The sequence below is a fragment of the Anser anser genome (assembly GCF_964211835.1).
Source record: "Anser anser genome assembly, chromosome: 1".
In the NCBI taxonomy this organism is placed as follows: domain Eukaryota; kingdom Metazoa; phylum Chordata; class Aves; order Anseriformes; family Anatidae; genus Anser; species Anser anser.
Window position 1 is genome coordinate 44,617,381 of NC_139720.1, and position 19,935 is coordinate 44,637,315.

A 19,935-nucleotide genomic window follows, 5' to 3' on the forward strand; every position below is an offset into this window, starting at 1 on the left:
CTGTGTAATGCTTATGAGGAGGCTGTGTGTGCTGGCAGGGGCTGGTCAGGCTGCACATGGCTGCATGGGCTCATGGGGAGAAAGAAAGTTTAGGCCATCATTCCAGTGCTGGAGGCAAAGGAGGTGGGAATGCATCACCAACCACGTCATGTACCTGTAGTCAATAGTCAGGTGTGGCAACCCTGCACCTTTTTCTTTCAATTCCTGTAGAAGACAGATGGTGCTTAAAGCATGGTTTTATTCCACAGCATGAGTACAGTCTTGCTGCTCAATTGACCCTACCAAAGCCAGAGTGTGACTTTGCCGTGCTCGTGACTCTGAGGAATGGTTCTACAGCCACAGGGGTGTTGTTGTCTGTGTGAGACTCAGCAGGCAAGGAAGATTTTGCAGAGAAAGGTACTGCTAAATGCCACAAAGCCAGATCCTCAGTGGTGTTAAGGTCAGTAATGTTATGGGAGCTTCTAGCAGCTGGCACTCTGTCGTGAGTACCCAGGTGGTGACATAGCACAGACCAATGCTCTGTGACTACCTACATCTGCTGCTGGGCTAAGACTGAGAGAAATTAAGACATTGGGAGCAAAGTTGTTCAGACTTGGACAATCAAGGGAATGGCAGCTCAGTTCATACCAACTACCTGGGAATCCCAGAACGGGAGCTGAGGGAGTGTCCTGTGGTAGCTTTCAGTAGCTGGTCTATGACTTAGGCGTGGTGAATGTATGAGCATTTGGCTATAACCTTTCCCGGAATTACTGAGTGCAAGTCTATAATACAAGACACATCCAGCTTCCTTCCCACTGTGCCTTCGTGATCAGGGCTGTGCTGAGGCCTATCCATGCTTAAGGTGCTATGAATCAGATCCAAACATGATTTAAGGTAATTTTCTTCTAATTCACAGTCAGGCAATGGAATAGATCTATCTTCTGAGAATCAGAAGTATTAATAACTCCCTTAGACACAGTTTGGAAGCAAACGAATACCCATGTTTTTTGGTAAATTTTCAGTGTTATTTTACTTTATGGAGATGAACTCCATTAGCAGAACACATGAATTAAAACAAAAGCAGCTTATTTGCATTGTGATTAACCGTTCCTGAGATGAGAAGCTCGTCTAGATGTGAATATATGGCAACAAAGATTATAAACGGCGCGATGGGGCTTAATCTTTGGTTTTTATGTTTCTACAAAATGGCTTTCATACAGAAACATTTTATTCTTACCTACAGCTGAAATTTGTCACCATGGTAACCTTCTGGATTTGGAGGGGCGGGGTGCTCCAGGCAAATCTGTGGCTGCAACCTCAGAAATCGTTATCCAAATTGGGTTTCATTTTTCCTCTTGTTAGTTCACAGCTATAAGGTTCTTGCACACAGATCAGAGGGAGGCCATATGGATTTAAACTCTTGCTTGCTTTCTTTGAAAGAAAGTGTTTGGGGCAATTTCATCTCTTATTCAACTGGCTCCATCCTTCCCTGGCTGCAGCTCCAAGCCTGCCCGGCTCTCCAGGAGCTACTGGACCGGGCTCTGCTCAGGTGCCTTCACGTCACCCATTGTTGCTGGGAAACAAAAATCCTCAACTGGGGTCTTAGCAGCTCATCATTGGAGAGTGTGTTGCTCATTTGCTGGCTTCAGTGTATACATAGTTCTATTCTGTTTTGTTTGACAAACACATCTGAGAATGAGTTGGGGCTTGGCATTACATTTTTTTTTTTTTGTATTTTTGAGGGAAAGAACCTGACACAAATGCGCATTAGGACTTCCAAAAATAAAATAAAAACTTTAGAGAACCTTCCCCTATAATATTGTGTCAACACACTGTATTTTAGGGAGATGCCACCATCTTTATCATTCAACTTCTGGTTTTTATTTCCCATCTTATGTACCAAATTATTTCCCACTGCTTGCCCATATTCTCTTTTTGGCTTTTAGGTTGCAGGAAAAAGGAAGAGTTTATGATTAAAGCTCTGGACAAAGGCTGTGTAGACTGAAGTTGCTACTAATGAACTCATGGTTCTGCTTCTAACTCCTGAGGTAACTGTGGTTGAGTCATTGCAAGTGTTCATGCTTTAGGTCTAGTCTGTAGACAGCAAACAATCTTTCTTCTTGTGCTTTTGCTTTTTGTGTGGGCATACAATGTGAAAAGTGTGCTGGAGATATTCCTAATCTGTGCAGTAGTGCCTTGATTTTATCTGAAGCTTCCTGTTGCAACTAATATATAAATAGTAAATAGCAATGATTAGGGGGAGTACAATAACAAGCAAAATGGTGACCCCACTTTTCATTTTTCTTTTTGAGAAGCTCCTGGCCCAGCATGGCCAGGACTTAATTAACTAATTAATTAACTAATTAATTAATTAACTGCCTATTATCTGAATACACCTACTTCCCTATTCCCCCTGCAACTAACATCTACACCTTCTTTTCCTCCCTCTGTGAGGTGGGGGCAATCTCAAAATTCCTTCATATTCAGGTTGGGTATGATTCCAAGTGTTGTCTGGCCCGGACCAGCTCTGGCTTCTGTGCCCATCTTTGTCCCTTGGTAACTGTCTGCTAGTCTGAAGTACTTCATCCTTTACTAGGAAGAACAGAAAACACCTCGAATTCATCCCGAGGAGAGGATGTGTTTCCGCAGTTACTGTGAGAGCTGGGCTATGATCTCACTTGTATGTAGATTTTTTTAGAAAACAACCAAACTGATGGTTTATACTTTTTGGAAGGGCCCCATCAGCTCCTGATTTGTACCTGTATTTGAATATGCTGGAAGTACATCAGAACAAGGCTTCTTAATAGGGTTAAAGCACTGAGGGGGGAATTGCAGACACCAGCAGTTCCTTTCTCAATGGCTCATAGCTGGTGCTTTGCCCCATGACCTGCCTGACATAGCCAAATAGCTATTGGAGAGCGCTGCTGGTGAACGTCATTTGGCTCCTTCTGAGCTGGCAAGGAGCGTTCAGTGAGCAGAGGGGCTATTGCAAGGCCACCCCAAATGCAGCAGCAAGGCTATAATGTTAGGTGGCACATACACTGTTTTCTGCTGCCAACCTGCTCTTCTCAAAGGTAAAACCCTGCTTTTATAGAGTTTAGCAAAAAGCTTAAAGGCCTCATAGCCATTGCCAGGCAGAGGGAAGTCTCCTTAAAGAGAAAATGCTAGGTCCACTTCTCAGCACCTAGCGTATGAGGCTGAGATGACTATAAATATGCAGCCACCCACCACGCTGCTGTGCCAGTAGGGCCTGAGGGCGGAAAGCAGCATTTTGGGGACATTACAAGGCACAAAATAGCTGTGTTAACAGGTTGCCATCCGCAATCTCACTTTCTTTACACCATCCTTTCCTCTCCGTCAAGGGCAACACAGAATGAAAGGGGAAAAAGACATGGTGTGCTGAGGCTGCAGTAAGCTCTCTGGTGTCTCTTACCCCCTTTCCCCTCTTCTGTTACATGCTTCCCTCCTTTCATCTTGTTTTGAGCGGTGGATCACCAAATGACCATAATTCAGGAAAGGACCTTGCCTTTCAGACCTTGCCTATCTCCCAAATTACCAATGCCCTTGCATCTGCAGAAGGGGGTGGGGACATTTGTAAAGATGTGTTTTTCCTACCAGCGATTTTTAGGGAAAACTTCCTTTCAGGTTTATTGCAAAAATGACAGAAACAGCTTTCTCCAAAGGGAGTATGCCCCAGTCACAACCCCCCTGTGGCAAAATTTAAGGCAGACAGGGAGGTGAAAAGCAATGATTTCCGAAGTTATCTGAAGTTTTTTTCAAGTCACTTAAATTGTTTTCAGGCTCAGATTGGTATGGGGGATGAGCGGAGGTTCTGCTGGGTGCCTGGTGTGTTCAAATAAATAGATCCTCTCCCCAGAGCCCCATCTCTTGTGTGCAGCCAAATCGTGTGTGTTTGCAGGAGACAGTATGCTTGTGTTTCTCCCACGACCCTGCTGGCTCATTAGTGTTATTTCTGGAGGTCTTGTTTCCACAGTAACAAGCAATTACCATTGTTCCTTGGACTGCCAAAGTTACCACCAGCAACGCAGAGGAAGATGCGTTATTCTCTATATTGGGATAAAATGCCTTCATATGTCTTGCTATTCACTGAATGCCAATCCTGACGCAGGTCCTGTGCAAATAGCACACTCCACCCCCTGCCAGTGCTGCTTTTGCTGGTATTAAGAGGTGCCAAATTCTCAGACGATCCAAACTGATCTTCTCAGATCTGTGGCTACACTGGCAATGACAGGGTCAGGATTTCAGCAGCAGGATGACTGTACCAATGGTAGCTCTGGTAGGAATATAAATAGAATAGCTTGGAGGCAGTTCTTTTTGCAATTGTGCTTAGCCCTGTTCTAAGTAATGCTGGCTAGTGACGTCAATAAAATATACTCTCTGTCTTTACCTTATAGCTTGTACCAGTACAGTGGTGGAGCTCCCACAGAGGAATCTGGTGATCTTATGCTAGCAGGATGATGAAATGTCTGTACTGCACACTGCCTTCATCATTTCCCAAGGGGAGAAGTGTGTTCATCCACTCCAATCATTTCTTCCATCAGGGGCTTCTCCTTTCCCTTTTACATTGGACACAGATTCAGCTAGAATGGGCTTTAAACGCCCTAAAACATATTCTAAATTTCACGTGCATATCAAACAAAATATTAGGTGGCTGGGATGGGCTCTTGTAGGTGAGAGAAAGGGGGCAGTGGGTCATTGGGCAGGCTGGATTGGATTTCCTGACTCGGACAGTTTTTGTGGTTTTCAGTGACTCCAGTTTCTAGGTGTGATTCCATATTCTAAAAAACTCTGGGGCAATGTTTTAAGCTCTGAATGCCTCTCAACAGAGTTTTCCTGAGAATGTGTGTATGTGTGGATCTACATATACACACGCATGTTCTCAAATGACTAACAACAGGTCTTGGAGGGAAACATGGCCTCTAGCCTCCATAACCCAGAGAACAGGGGAGTGCAAGGAGGTTTGTTCCATGGTAGCTGAAGTGAAGAGATCAAGACAGATGTTTTAAAACTGGCAAGGAAGAGGCTTCTACAGCAGGTCATGGAAATACCTGTACTAGAGAGATTTGAAACCTGGACTTACCAGAGAAGGTAAAGGACAGTATATCAGGATGGTATATCAGTGTGGCAATGGACAGAAAGCGTGCTGCTTGGACAGCTGCTGAGATAGTTCTGCTTTAGCTGCCCTTGAGGAAGAAATACCCAATAAGAAATATGTCATCTTTTCTTGGAAATGGAGAAAAGGCTAGGCAGAAATGATTGGTGACAGTCTTTGAGAATTTTGCTGGCTAAATCCCATTAAGCCTGTGAAATTAAGGTAGAGAAGGAAGTCAAACACAAGTGGAAAGAATGCGCCTGTATATCAGATATCTTTTCTAGAGGCCAGGTCTAATTCTTAAGTGTCTCCTACAAGTAAGGATTGTAGTGTTAGAAAGTCCTTATGTTTTCTCAGAAGCTGACCATGGCACGAAGGCAGCACCATAGAGCAAGATAGGAAGATATCCCAGGGCATGGAAGAATTTTCTTGGTGGAAATAGTCCAACCTAATCCAACAAGCTTTTCTTCTCTTCTTGTTTCACGTTGCATCTTCCTAAAGCCTTGAATTATAGCACGATCAGTATGGGGAAAAAAAAGCTAATCTTATTGTCCACAAGTAAACCAGAGGCTTGTGTCTGAGTTCTAGGTGACAGCACACAAAGCACGGGTGGATCATAATGAGTTGAGACGCGTTTTGGTGTTGCAAGGAAAACATTCCCCTCTCGAAAATAAACCAAGCTCTTGCTCTTTATCTTTAAGCTTCAGTGCACCCACTGGTATCCCGCATTTTCAGTCGAGGTGGTGTGCCGAGCTTGCCAGAAGACACTAGGTGGAGGCCTTGGGCTGCAGTTTCACTTCAGTCACCGAAGGCAGTGAGAGCAAGCCACTTGTGCGTTGGGAACGTGGACCTTTTTCTTTCTTCGCTGCTCTCACACGCTAGAATGGAAAGTCCAAGTTCTCCGGATGCGGAATGGGATGAGCTGTGGAATGGAGGAGAGTCTGTCCCATCCCAGTTCTTCCCAGCAAAAGGATTTTGTGAGCATAGCTGCAGTGGGAGCATTGAAAATTTTTTAGTTCTTGGATATGGTTGGGTTGTAAGATCCGTTTAATTTATCCTCATTTATTTTATCCTCATTTATATATCCTGATGACAATAATTTTGAGATCCCCAAAAATGCATATAAAAGGTATGAAAATGAGTTGAAAGTGAATACTGGTGAGCTGGTTTATCTAGCAACAAATGCTGGTAGAATGAGCTAAGATGAAGAGCATGCTATATTTTTGACATTTGGTTTCAAGAGATCCTCCAGTCTTAAAGCTATTCCAAACTGGAAGACTTAGAGTTAGTCTAAGAATGAACCAGAGATTAAGTGAGAGCTAGATGAAACTCAAAATGTTCATTTTTGAGGGGAATTTCAGTGTTTATAAATTCAAAGCTTCTTGTTACTCCGAGTGATGAAAATACTGTCTTCAGTGTCTTCCTAAGAACTGAAAATTATGAGCTTTCAATTAGATATTAATTATTTTATTATCTAATAATAATAAATATTATTATCTAATACTATTAGATATACAACTGATGTTTTGTTTTGAAAACTAGTTAAATTTTGTTACAGTTTCACATCAATGGTAATGTAGAGTTATGTTATGCCAAATCACGTCTCATATGAGGACATGTTATGCAATCCTACCAGTAATGTAGTATACTGGGAATATCATAATGAAATATTCGGTTATATAATTTAGTACAGGTGATCTTTTATTTTCAAAACAATTAAGTGATTTTGCTACCAAGCAATAAGTAATGAGTTTTCTACAAAAAGTGAGCCAGCTTTATTAGTCTGTGCTGAATGAAACAGTTGAAGTTTTTACACTCAGAAAAAGAAAAGAAATGTGCTAGGTACTAATAAGGGACCAATTGGTTTTAATATCCGACAAACCTGATTCCAGGCTAATGGTAGGATATGGAACACTATAGTGTCTCTCACTGTTAACTGAAGGATGTAAAACCAACTGAAGAAATAGAATATGGTAAGAAAATATAAGGTTGCATTTTTTTCCCCGAGGCAAATTTTCCAATACAGAAAATATTGTTGGAACCTCCTTTACCATAGGGTTTTTTGTTTGTACTTATAATTTTGTGAAAAATGTTGATTTTATCAAAATAGTATTTTCTGGTTGAAAACTGTTTCGATCAAAAATTTTCTTGCTAGTGTGAGCTGTTATGACACTCTCCTCCTCCACCCTCTGAGCTGTGGTAAAAGGGTGAGTGAAGTTATTGATTTATCTTTCCTTATTTTTTTTTTTAGTGCAATGACTTCGAGAGCTCCATAGCTGTTCTGCAGACAGATGCACAATTGTGAAACATCAATATGGACTGCAAATCTCTACTGTCAGTCAGCTCCTCTTCCCCTCAGCATAACGTAATCCCTATCTTTGCAATGCCTGCACAGAAACACACTTGCAAAGATTTTTTTTTTTTTCTGGAGATAGCGTGCACAGCAAGCCCTCTTTTACTTGTTCTCATCTCTTCTTGCAAGATTATATGGAGTTTCAGCTCACTGTGTTCCCCCTGCTACCACTGAAATACAGCCAACTGTGAGCTATTAAGCATCACATAAGCAACACCACAAAACAGATTGTAGAAAGTGAAGAAATTCTGAGAAAGGCAAAAAAAAAAGAACTGCAAAGGTTGTCTGGAAAGTGATATCGAAGTATTACAGAGAATGTGAAGTAGTTAATATAAATGCAGAATAGCCTTCACCTTGATGTTCTGGGGGTACCAGCCTCCAAAGGAGAGCTTTTGAGGATGGCACAAAGAGATGCCACTAGGAATAGTCAGGTTTCATCCAGAGAGACTAGCAGGTCAGCTTCCCTAGCCAATGAGATTTGTTAGACTGTCAGAGTCACAAGGAAAGAGCTGCAGGCATCATTGCTTGAGGTTTTAACACTGGTCAAAGCTTCAAGACAGAATCAATCGGTAGCAGGAATAAAAGAAAATGTAGCAAATAGTTGTATCTATCTCCACCTTGTATGAGTCTGTGAAAACAGGTGGAATAAAGATAAACAAAGTCTGAAGGAACCTAATGTACAAAGTTAGAAAAGAATGTGAACTGACATGACAAGAGCTGGGACACGGCAAGAGGAAAGCTGTCAAAGAGAGTGCTCTTCGACAACCTGTTGACCTTAGGGCAGGAAAGGAGGAAAAAGGGAAAGATATGCAATGAGCTAGAGGAAAGAAGAAATGTGTGTCAGCATATGTAGCTGTTTATATGAGTGTGGCTCAACAGGAGTCTCAGTCAGATTGGAAAAAAACATTGTTGGTGTCTGCATCTCAGTTTGCTCAGAGACTAGTGGCTGGAAGAGAGCACCTTGGCACAAAACCTGCACGTGAATTCTTGCTGCTTTAGGTAAAATGATGAGGGGGGAAGGTTGCCAGACACTGTCACTGCACATTCAATGAACAAACAAGAAGCAACCGCAAAAGTCTGTTCACAACTCAAGTTGCATAGCAACACTAAATTGTCAGATTGCTGTTATGGCTGTCCCTTACATTATCCCCATTATTAGAAACCTTTGTAGGAATCATGCGATACGAAGTTGGAAGCTCACTTCCAAGCTGGCTGTTTGACCTCTGTCCCTTGCTGAATTGTGCCATGTAACTTGCTGCAAAGGTGCTTCAAAGCAGTACACCAGAGAGAGAAGTTCCTGAGGATCCATCAGCAAAGGCATTAGGGAGAAAAAGATGTGTCCATCTAGGATGGGGCAGGGGAGACGGATCAGGGAGCGATATCCTCAAAGAAGTCTAGTGTCTGAGAAACTCAATAGTATGTACTTCACCCCTTCACTGCTCTGAACTGAGTCTTCATTGATCCAGTAGAAAGGTTATTTTGAGGTGTGAGACAAAGCTGCTCCTAAGATGTGTTTCAAACTCTACCAGAGTAAACGCTTGTGTCTGGTGGTTGGATCACTTCCATTGACCATTGCCGCTGTGAAATCCTAACTTCCAGCTAGCTGTTTCCTGCTTTTCAGCAGAAGCATTTCATGAGCTGTCTCCTGGATGAGCAATTGTTCCCGATGCTGAAGCAAAAAAGCAGTCACAGCATCATCCTCTTGTGGTGCACTGCCACTGTCTGAAACGACATTGATAAGTCTGCTTGTCTTGCAGGATGTTGCTAGTGTCCTGCATGCTTTCTTTCCTGGATGTCTTGTATAACACAGCATCCTTCTCCCTGTTTCATTCTGATGCTGCTTCTTTTGCTGGCACAGGATCCTGAAATGCCCCTGACACCTCTTTGCAGCCAAGGCAACCATGCTGTAAGGTGTAGCTGGAATTTTAAGGATATGAGTAAACTGAATGAACTCCTTTACTGCAAATATCAGACTGACATGGACTTTGGACACCAGTTAGAGTGGAAATTGGCTTATAGGCCTTCTGCACTGGGTAATAGGGTCTCTAAAGATGGTCATCTTAAGCAGATAATTCTCAGTGATGTACCTCCTTTCTGAATAATGCCTGGTTGTAAACTGTACTGTTTTTTGTTTGTTTGTTTCATCAAGATACCACTGCAAATTATGAAGAAGCAAACAGACCTGAGAAGGACAAGTCAAACTGCTCGTCCCCTCTGTTTAGAGTAATGGAATTATTCTGCCTCACTCAAACATCTGATGAAGAAACAAACAACCTCAAAATTCCGTTTTTTATGTTTCTATGCCCAGAACTCAGAGCACCCAAATGGCATAACACCTGGACTGTACACCACAGTTCACTTTTTCTTGATATTAAGGGAATCAATCTTGGGAAAGTATAACTCAGCAGGTGATAAATATCTGTGCATGACATTGCTAAAGGAGATTTGATAGCCATGGAGTTCTTCTTGATGAAGGAACATACTTTCTAATGCAAAATAACCCAAGAGTCATTACAAAGCAAGAGGAAAAGATGTTTATCTGACCTTCTGTTTTCTTCCCTTGAGTATTTCCCATGAACAGGATCTGCGGGATGCGACACTCCAAAGATCTTGTTTCTCTCTCATGGAGAGAGTCTTCCTCTCTCTGTCTTTGTTTTGGATTTTTCTTGCTTCCCCTGTGAGCCTGAGGGATTTGAGATCATCAGAGAGCTAGAAGGTATTGGAGTTGTCACTGGTACCCACAAGCTCTGTAGCTCAGACCTCCTGAGGACCACCATCAGGAGGGATTTATCAAAGAGCTCTGCAGTACAAATAGACTTGGATGCTTCATAGCTGCTCCACATGTGTTTGCTGACAGCCCTGGTACTTCAATGAAGGAGTCACTCTTGAGTTTTAGTCTGTGTCACCCAGATTGAAAGAGTTTTGTATCACTTTTCTGCCATGGACTATCCAGAGGTACAGATACAAAAGGCTGTTCCATGGGGCTGGTTCTCATTTGGGAATCATTATAGCTTTTTCTTTTTAACTTGGTATTCTAGTTTTTAGTGGAGGTAGAGCTGAAGGTCCCCATTGCTGACTGGAGTATTCTTTTATTAGACCACATACAATGGTTAGAACTCTCTAAGACTTTACGTCCCTGTATTACTATCAGTCTCAGCCCGTATGTCTTACTAGATACCGTTTTTGCAGTGACCCAGCTTTATTTCCCAGTCTGAGTTTCCTATGACCTTTTGAGGATAATGTTTGCAGGTTAAAAACTGCTGAATAAGGACAAATGAGAAATGCAAAAGAAGTGAAAATAGTCAGGTTTTAAAGAAGATTTCTTTAAATCTTCTGTCAGCATTGTGTGCACGTGTGCTCATTTCTCATAAACATTCAAAGGCTTGAGTTTTCTGATGCTAGTAGACATGGAAAACAAATGTCAAAGCTGCACATGACTACTTGCCATAAATTAATATTAAATGTGCACACACACACTTCATCTGGAAGTGCTCGTACACTCCTCTTGTCAGAAAACAGAATAAATAACAAACAGGATAATACCAAGAGCTGGTGATTTCCATTTGTAGATGTGCAAATGCTCTACAGGGAAGGTCAGGATCATTGCCTCCAATCTTACAAATGGGACACAGTTCCTCAGTGAAGTGACTTGTTCACAGAGACATAGTCACAGAGCTTCCACCTCTCTAGCTAACCTGCATAGGCAAATGAGGATGCACATTTGATTATTTTCTCTTCCATTCTTGACTGGCCTTTCTAAAAGGAGTCACTCATCCCTTCATTTGCTGCTCAGGGCACAAGGCTATCCATCACCACCCAGCACAGGCTGCCGTCCATCCATGCTGGGTGTGTGCTTACTGGCATCTGTTTTTCCCTCCGCCTCTCTTCCTCCTTACATTGCAGGCGTGTCTTGATGTTTCCCTTCAGGTCACCTCTGCTTTAGCCTTTGGTTCCTCCTCCCTGCAGATGATCTCTTCTCCCCTGCCTCTCTTCCGGGCTGGCTGGAGGGCTCATGCAGCATGTGTTCTTGCAGAGCAGGCCTGACGGTGTGTTTGGCTTTTCTGTACCTCTCCCACTGGCCTTGTTCTTTTCTCAGGGAAAGGGTCTCTTGTCTTCCAGGGCTGCCAGAGGAAGACTTGTAGTTCTGAGTCCTCTTTGTTCTTTGTTGTTTGGGTTTTCCTCCTGACAGCCCCCAGACTGTGCATAGATGCAGGACATGGGAGGATTATAAGGTGAGTGTCTTGTTTCCTGCCAAGGTGAACTTTAATAACGGGCTTTACAAGATTCCCTTGGGAGGATGGGCTTGATAGTACCCATTTAAGAAATTTAAGATTTAAGAATTGAAATTTAGTCAGAAAGGACTTGATGAAAGTGTCTAAAGTAATGTGTAGCAGAAGAGGTCTTTTGGGAACACCTTTTCACTGTGTCTCTCCACAAAGCAACAAAGGGCCATTCAGGGAAAAATTGGGAAATACAATTCTTGAGTACTTCACACAGGGTGAACTAAACTATGAGGCATGTTGCGACTGGGTGTTCTGGAGATCAAAAAAAACAAAGCAAAAAATCCCTGTGGCTCTATGGAATAGGCCAGTTTCCAAATTCCGAGGAATTAAAATGCTTCTTGAGACCCTTCCTACAGTGTCTTCTCAGGGTGCTGAGGGTACCCTCAGCCTTACTTGTCTCTGCCCAGCCTTCCCGAGGCTTCCCCACCCTGCCCAGGCCTGTCAGCCCCTGCCTCTCAGCGAGGCTGCAGCAGGGCGGGCTCCAGCTTGCCACAGCCCTGCCCAGCCAGGCCTTGGCCCTGTGCAGCTGGACCCTCCTGTGGGCCCACATCCCAACCAGGCCCCAGAGAGGTGCCTGGGGCTGCTCCAGCTGCCCTGATCATGGCTGGGGCAGTGGAAGGGTCCCTGTGAAGCCCCCAGCCCTCCCCATGCCCTGACATGTCTTATGCTGTTTGGCGTGGGCATTGCTAGGCTCTGTCAGCTGTGCCCCACTCCACTTGTGTGGTTTCTCGTCAGCACTGTGAAGTCTATACCTTCATGCGCCATAGCCAATAACATTTTTAAATGGACGATTCCCTCCCAATATACTGCTTTTATCTACAGCAAGGGTGTTAATGCCTGCCAGGATGTAGAACTGGTTGCGGAGACTGCAAAAGCGATACTTGGACTAGTAAGTCATTTTACCAATGCAGTTCCTCTTAAAAGTGATCATTGTTAGAAATCATTGATCTTTTCCTTGTCCTCTTAGTCCGACAATATCACAGCTCCAAAATGGGAAGCCTTGCTGTGTGAGCAGAGATACACAGATCAATATCCCTTCTCATGGCAGCAAATGAAAGTGAGTGGTACAAAGGTAGCCTTCCACAGCCCTGTTAGCAGGAGCAGCTTGGAGGCAAGCATCAAATGTCATGGCAGTTGAAATGAAAATAAGTGAATATAGATGTTTTTGGCATCAGTCTCCCTTGGTTTGGAGTTTAAGGATTATTATTTTCAAGATAATTGCAAGATTTCCTTAAAATATTTCTAGAATTTTTGGGGAGAGGGAGGCAAATGAAACTAGAAATTTGTGTGGAAATAGCTGTATTTCACAGTGCTCAGGGACATCCATTTCAGAAAGGCCGGTAGTCAGTTAGAGGAGACTGAGGGGACCCATGCTTTTGTGAACACACGCTCCTATGCATACTAAAACTGCAGGCTAAAATGTCTTTGCTCTAGATTTACAAGCTGTTATATTGTGCAGCTCAACAACCAAAGTCCCTAATACCAAAATCTATTAACTAGGTGAATCCTTATCCAGGGTGAATTTGGTTCCAGATTTCCCATTGATGAGATGTTTGTGTAAATTTTGTTGTATCCAGCGTGGATTTTTTTGCACCACATAAGAGAGAGAAAGCATGGATAAAGTCAATTTCACTCTCCTTCTTAAAAAAAAAGAAAAAAAAGGTAGGGGGAAATAACTTTTCAGAGCACAGTTAAAAAAAAGTTGGTGTGCTGACATCCACCATTTGACTATGTTGGGTTGTGGTGGAGGGATAGTTTTTTTTCTCCACATTTGGAGCCTTTTTGCACTTTCCGGTTTTGATGTCAAGGTCAAATTCACAGCCCAGCTGCTTCATGTACTCACTGGGGGGGATGGCTGGGCTGTTGCTTGCATGCTTCTTCATGGCGTTGACAAGTATGGGACCGGCCGTGCGTCAGGTCTGAGGAATCCCATCGGAAGCCTCCACTGCGAGGACTGAACTTGTGATTAAAAGCAAGACAAGGCTGCATGTGTGTTAACCTCCTCCCTGCAAAAACCAAGAAGGTCTCCCAACTCTCTCCTCCCCAAACCCCCACCACTTTTCCTCTTTCTTTGGTTTTTCAGCTAAAAATAGGGTGACAGAGGGACTGTGGGGTAAGCAGCTGGAGTAGAGAGGAGCCAGTTGCCATAGAAACCAATGAGCCACTTAGCAGCACTTGCCTTGCTTCTTTGCTTGCTGATTTTTTTCCTTCTGGTGCATGGTGTGGAGCGATGGAAGAGCCTAGCTCCCTGCCCCACCACCCAGGTTGCCACCACTGCCTGCCAAGAGAGGAAGGGGAGAAGGAAGACAGCCCTCATGCAAAGGGTTTGGGTGTGAATGCACGGACATATGCTGAGAGCCTCCTCCTCATCCTAAGGGCTCTTTTTCCTCTCATGTGACTTATGGCTTGGATGGTGTCCCAAATATTCCGAGAGGGCCCTCCAGGCCACTGCTGCTTTGCCTTGTCTGTAAAGACATGCTGGTGGCAAATAGTTATTAAAGCAGGGTTTTACCTATTTAACCATGTGCTGTATTATACCCTGTGCCTGAGTGGTCCAACAGTAGTTTGGAGGTGAATGTGAGGTTTAGAAGAGGGGAACATTCCTCTCCTCTCCGGTCTTCCTTCCATTGTGAAAAATTAACATTTGGGTGATTATTTAAAGTAGCTATCCAACCTACTTTTGGTTCACATGGGGCTAAAGTTGCTTTAATTTCACTGCATATACATTTCTCAGTGGGGAAAACCTATTTCCTTGAAAGATCTGAGGCTCTAAATGGGATACCTGAAATGTATTAAACTGTAATTTGGTTATACCTGATACTGGTTTGCAGTGCCTGGTATTCAGTCTGTTTTTTTCTCTCTCTGTCTCTTTTTTTTTTTCTTTTCCGTGACTGAAGAGACATACATTGTTAAGTAGCACATACTTCACTAAGTTTATTTTTAAACTTAGAAAATATTATCACTAGCAAAAAAGTACTGGATTGGCAGCTCTTTGGAGAATGAAATCTTCTCTTCATCCTTGGTGTGGCAGAATCCATTTTGGTAAGACCTTCCCACACTGCTCGTCATCTGTGTGCTCCAAGTGTGGACTCCTCGTAACCTGAATCATATGAAAAATCCCCAGCTGCTCACACCTGGATGCAAACCCAAGGTGACTGCTTGCAGGTGCTGTTTTCTTTGTCATGCTGTGTAATATGGGAATAGTAGTGGCAAAGACAGATATGCATTAATGGGCATTGCCAAAACAGTAAAGCTGTAAACAATTTGCCAGAAGAACCTTATCTGGTGAAGCTTGTTGTTATAGAGCTGCTCCTTAAGGTTGCACATTACCAGCATTTCTGAAACCTGGGAGAGAAAGTCTATCAGCCAGAAATCATGGTAAATAAAATCGAAAGCAGTTGCTGGAAGTTGGGGATGGATTGTTTTCCTGTTGGTGGTCTGAAACTGGCTTCTTGTGTTCGGTTTCTTTTCTTAACATGAATGGTGGACTAACATAATGAATGTCATAACATGGTATTACATGTAGGGAAGTGTAAATATTAAATCATGAATCCTCATAAAATACCTGCAAAGTCAAACGTATCATTTCACTTCTCCTTATCAGATGTCAGACAAGACATGCATGACAGAGTTAGAACTGGATCTATACCTGGACTGACCTGAAGACCTTATTCATTGAGAATTGCTCTGCCAATGTAAGTATGGCATTTTGCCACCACTCGGTAGTGGCCAATGGAAAGTCCAGCTTCAGCTCTTGATGTTGGCTTTTAACATTATTCTCCACTATGTCACTGACAGAAGCAGGACATACCTTCACCCCAAAGAGCTGAATGAAGACTTGTGTAGTTAAATAGGTCCACAGACCTGTAACAGAGAGCACAGCAGAAATGCATATGGGGTCATGCTGTGTTCTGGTGTTATGCTGGTTGTCACAGCAATCTTTGTACCCATTGCCATGAAAATAATGGAAAACAACCTTGGGGTTTTGCTAATGTGTCACATCGGGGCCTTTTGTTTAGTCACTCTCTCCTTAGTTTAGCATAGGGCCTGTGCAGTCATCTCATGTGCAATTAACTTCTTTCCAACATTTAACTGAGAATGCAGTGCAAAATTTGGAACTGAATTAAAAAGAAATGTTCCCAGATTTAGGCAGCTTGATCCAGGTTTGGTGGTGGCCCATTTCTCTGTGAAATGTATAACAGCAGCCAAGTGTCTTTTCTTGTATATTATTGTGTTTCTTAATTTCATGGTGTGTTTTCTTTGTTTGTTGTAGTAGCCTGAAGTCATGCATCAAAACTCTAACTGCATTCATGAAAACATACCAAAGGCGAGCTTCACTGGCTAATTAAATCTTCTCTGTTGCACACTGGCATGACAAATATAGATTTAAAACAAACGTAATTTGCTATTATAGAGCTGCTTCTATTCTACCCACCTGATGTTATCAGAAGGCTCTGGCCTAGGAGGCAGGATGTGCTCAGTGCGATGCAGGAGGCTGGAGGAGCAAAAATTTGGGGCAGGTGGGTATAGAAGAAACGGGGTCTTTGTACACAGAGGAATTAATGTGTGCTAGAAGAAAGAGATAAAGATTACAAAGCAAATACTTCCATCAGCAAGATCAGAAGCTGCATGTCTTCTGTTCTCTTTAGGAGTCATTCAGAGCTGCAGCTTGTTGGCTGCAGAAAGCAAATGAGATTTAGAATGAGAAGAACTGAACCCTACAGCAACAGCTTGTGGTGGAGGGGAACAGAGAACTGTCAAGCACGCTGAACATCAACAACAGATGGGTTTTTGTGCAAAACATGGTACCACAGTTAGACTGGGAAAGAAAAATGATGGCTTTCCATCTCAGCCTCAGAGCATGCAGAAGGAATATGTGTTCTCGATGATTTGAACTAAAAGTGGGGATCAGCTTGTTTCTCCTTCCTCTTCTCCCTGCTTCCTAAGGAAACCTTTTCACTTTCTCCCCACTTCCTCTAGGACACTAGCCCACGATTAACTGCTATTCTCAGCCTTCAAAGGACTATTTTGGCAGCCTCTAGCCCCTAATGCTACTCACTACCACCAGTGTAGTGATCTGGGTTTAATGCCCTTTTTTTGCAGTCAACAAGCTGATGTGTGCCATGCTGCCTCCTGTCTAGAAGAATTGGTGAAGAAGATACCAGCAGATGGGATGTGCCAGGTAGGCAGAAGAGAGAAGAAGTGGCAGGGGAAGAACTGCCTGGATTCACTGCAGGAACCAGCTCTGAGATGGCCTTACCACCTAGCTGCTAGAAACAAAACTCATGTTTCTCCAACAGCTGCATCTCAGTCATGCTGCAAAATTCCCTACCTTCCACAGCATTCTAATTAATATTGTTTCCTTTTCATTAACAACATTGAGGTTACATTAAACTTGTGTTCCATAACAGCTCTGTTTTCAGTATGGAATGAGTTTTTGCACTGGTTGAAGTTTGTTGCTGAACCAGCTTACAGGGAAGGCAATGAGGGAGGCGATGCTAATGTGGAGTTTAAGTCAGCCACTGTCCTTACTGGGTCTAGGGAACCCCGGGTTCATTTAGGTGTTTTTTCCATTAAGATGAACCTAGTAGAGCTAATGTTTCTGTTTTAATTAGGATTAGTCCAGTAAGCAAAAAGAAAGGTTTTATGCCTTTCTAACAAGTGCTGAAGTGTCATTTAGCTGGCTGAGACAGAATACTGGAAAAGAATAGAAAAGGATGCCTACAAACTGGCCATAGATTCAGGAGGACAGCGTTGCACCAGATTAGATCTCTTTGGTACTCTACAGTTTCTTTACAACTGTGAAAGTAGAATGTTGTTCCCTGAAGAATGCAGTCCTGCAGTTTAAGAAGAAAGACTCTGGCATAAAATGTATTCCATGGGAAATTCTGCTGCTATGGAAAATGCGGGGCCTTGCCAGAAACCCTCCCACCCTGGAGAGAAACTGAATCCGAGGGAAGTGGATAGAGTCCACAGTATTAAACACTAGGGGAATGGGTTCAAGTCTGTTGCCCTTTTTGGTGAGATTGCAGCTGACAGTTCAGGCAGGAGGATATGTGCAGTGAGTAACGTGAAGTGGGATAATGCATGCAGAACACTATGTGCTGGAAGACTTACATACGGCTCTTGCTCAAAATAGTGTCTTCAGACATAGTCTGCGGAGTGTGTGCATAATGGCTCTTTGCTGAAATTTTTGTAACGTATGATCTTTGATGTGAGGTAGAGGCTTTGCTTCTGCACAAAACCGCATCTTCCATTGCAGACTGCTGGGCATGTTCTGTGCATAACATTCTGATGTTATTGCATGTGTGCATTGCTGATGCATAGATATACTTCTGAAATGATGAAGATTTTTCCTTTGTTATGATCTAGTGTAATGGTAATTCCTTACTGAAGTGTTAATTTCAACTGCTCCACACTTCAGTGCAAAAGGATCTGATTAATTATTTGTTTAAGGCAGCAAATATGCTTTCTTCCATCTCTTCCTCCCTCATTCTCAGATAATTCAGGCATAATGTCTTCACGGTTTTTCCTGAGGCTTGCCAGAATACTTCATCACTGGGATGAGGCATGGGTATCTGCAGTTGTGCTTCAGAACCAAAGGAACTGTTCTGGACTTTGTTCACTTTGCAAACAAAAGAAAACCTGGCTGCTTTCTACTGTTCCCTTTTCTAGGCTGTTAACTCTGGGTATTGTTCACTGTCAGCGCTAACAGAAAATGAATAAACTTAAAATATGGCTCCTTTGAGCAGCTGAACAGAGAATTTTAGAATGAGAGCCCTTTCTCAAATTTACTTACTGAAATCCATTCAAAGCTTTCTAGACTGCTCTCTGTGTTCTGTGGTGCTATGGATTGTGACACAAAGACACTACGTAAATGTAATATATTATTATTAGCTCTGTCCCGTGTTCAAGCTGGCTGATAACAGCAACTGTCCTCTCCTTTCATTGATGTACTTGCGAGATCCGTCAATCAGGGCTATGTCAGCAGCACAAGACGGGGAGGATGCAAGCATGTTTATTTTTACTGACAAATGTATTTGCTAATGAGAAAGGAGTCCATCATTAGAGAGGGAGCCTGTGCAAGTTGGTGACTGAGTCAATTTGTTATCAAGTGCTGGCTCTAGTGCCAAGTATTGCTTGGGAGAACTGAAAATCATCATCCCTCCACCCCCAGCTCCCCTCTGCCTAGCCTCTCACATTCACTCCTGATATTAACTGGAGATCACAGCTGCTGGGAAGCTGGCAAATACAATTTTACAAATGGATGTTGTCTGATGTCAACCTTTCCTCCTCCCCTCCCCGAGCATCTGACATTTCTCAACCAAACGGACAGATGATAGAGCAAAACTGGGATTATTTCTTTATGTTCATAATAATAATGACTTATTTTCAAAGTGGTTTTGCTCAGTAAGGAGGGGGGATAGAACAGCATTTATCCAGCTTGCATTCTCCCATCTCATCTGCTATTTTTTTTTTTTTTCTGCACTACAGCATCCTCCTTTTTTTCCATTAAAACTCCTCCTCTTTCTTCTTCCTTTTTACACTTCTGGTCACCTGAACATGATGTTGGTTTGGTGGTGGCCCCCCCACCTGAGATGTGACACAACCCTAGCCTGCTTTGCTTTAGAAACCACCTTTCCTTGCTTTCCAGTCTGTTTTCCTGAACTGAACCTGTTCCTGACCCAGCCTGCTCTCCATGGGGTGTCTGGCAAATATCTTATTGCCCGGGGAGACACACTTCATTCTCACTGGAAACAGTGGTGTGTAGCAGCTACTTTTGTTGTAATCAATATTACTGCTACCTGCGAGTGGGAGAGAAATAGCAGCTCCCATACTGAGAGCTGAGCCTTCTGCCCCACTGCTCTTTAAAGCAGATGAAGTCTCATTTTTGCATAAGGCAGGACATCAGATCCCTTAAAAAGGAAGAAATCATGACAAGGTCCAAAGCCTTGGGAGGAATTTGGGGCCATCTGGCAGACAGCATCATTCAGCTACTGTCTTTTAGGGAAGTGCTCATCCAGAGCTTTCTCTGGTGGCAAGCGCTGTCTGCAGAGCCACCAACACAGCTCCTGCTTTGTCTCCTCATGCTGCTTGTACCGCTGCTGGCCAAATCTAGGCTGGGCTGTTTCTGTGAGGATGAACCCTGAGGCAGCGTCAATGCAGGCAACGTGTGTGGCCTGCATATGCCAATTGTCTCAATTCTA

At 43.1% G+C, this 19,935-nt stretch overlaps 1 long non-coding RNA gene across 1 annotated transcript; it reads left to right on the plus strand.

Moving 5' to 3' along the window:
- The first annotated feature begins 1,636 nt into the window (after window positions 1-1,636).
- On the plus strand, window positions 1,637-18,484 carry LOC310903249. Its single transcript, XR_014587381.1, has 4 exons — window positions 1,637-2,027; window positions 7,344-14,879; window positions 15,333-15,423; window positions 16,832-18,484. It is a non-coding gene; the product is annotated as an uncharacterized lncRNA (long non-coding RNA).
- The last annotated feature ends 1,451 nt before the right edge of the window (window positions 18,485-19,935 follow it).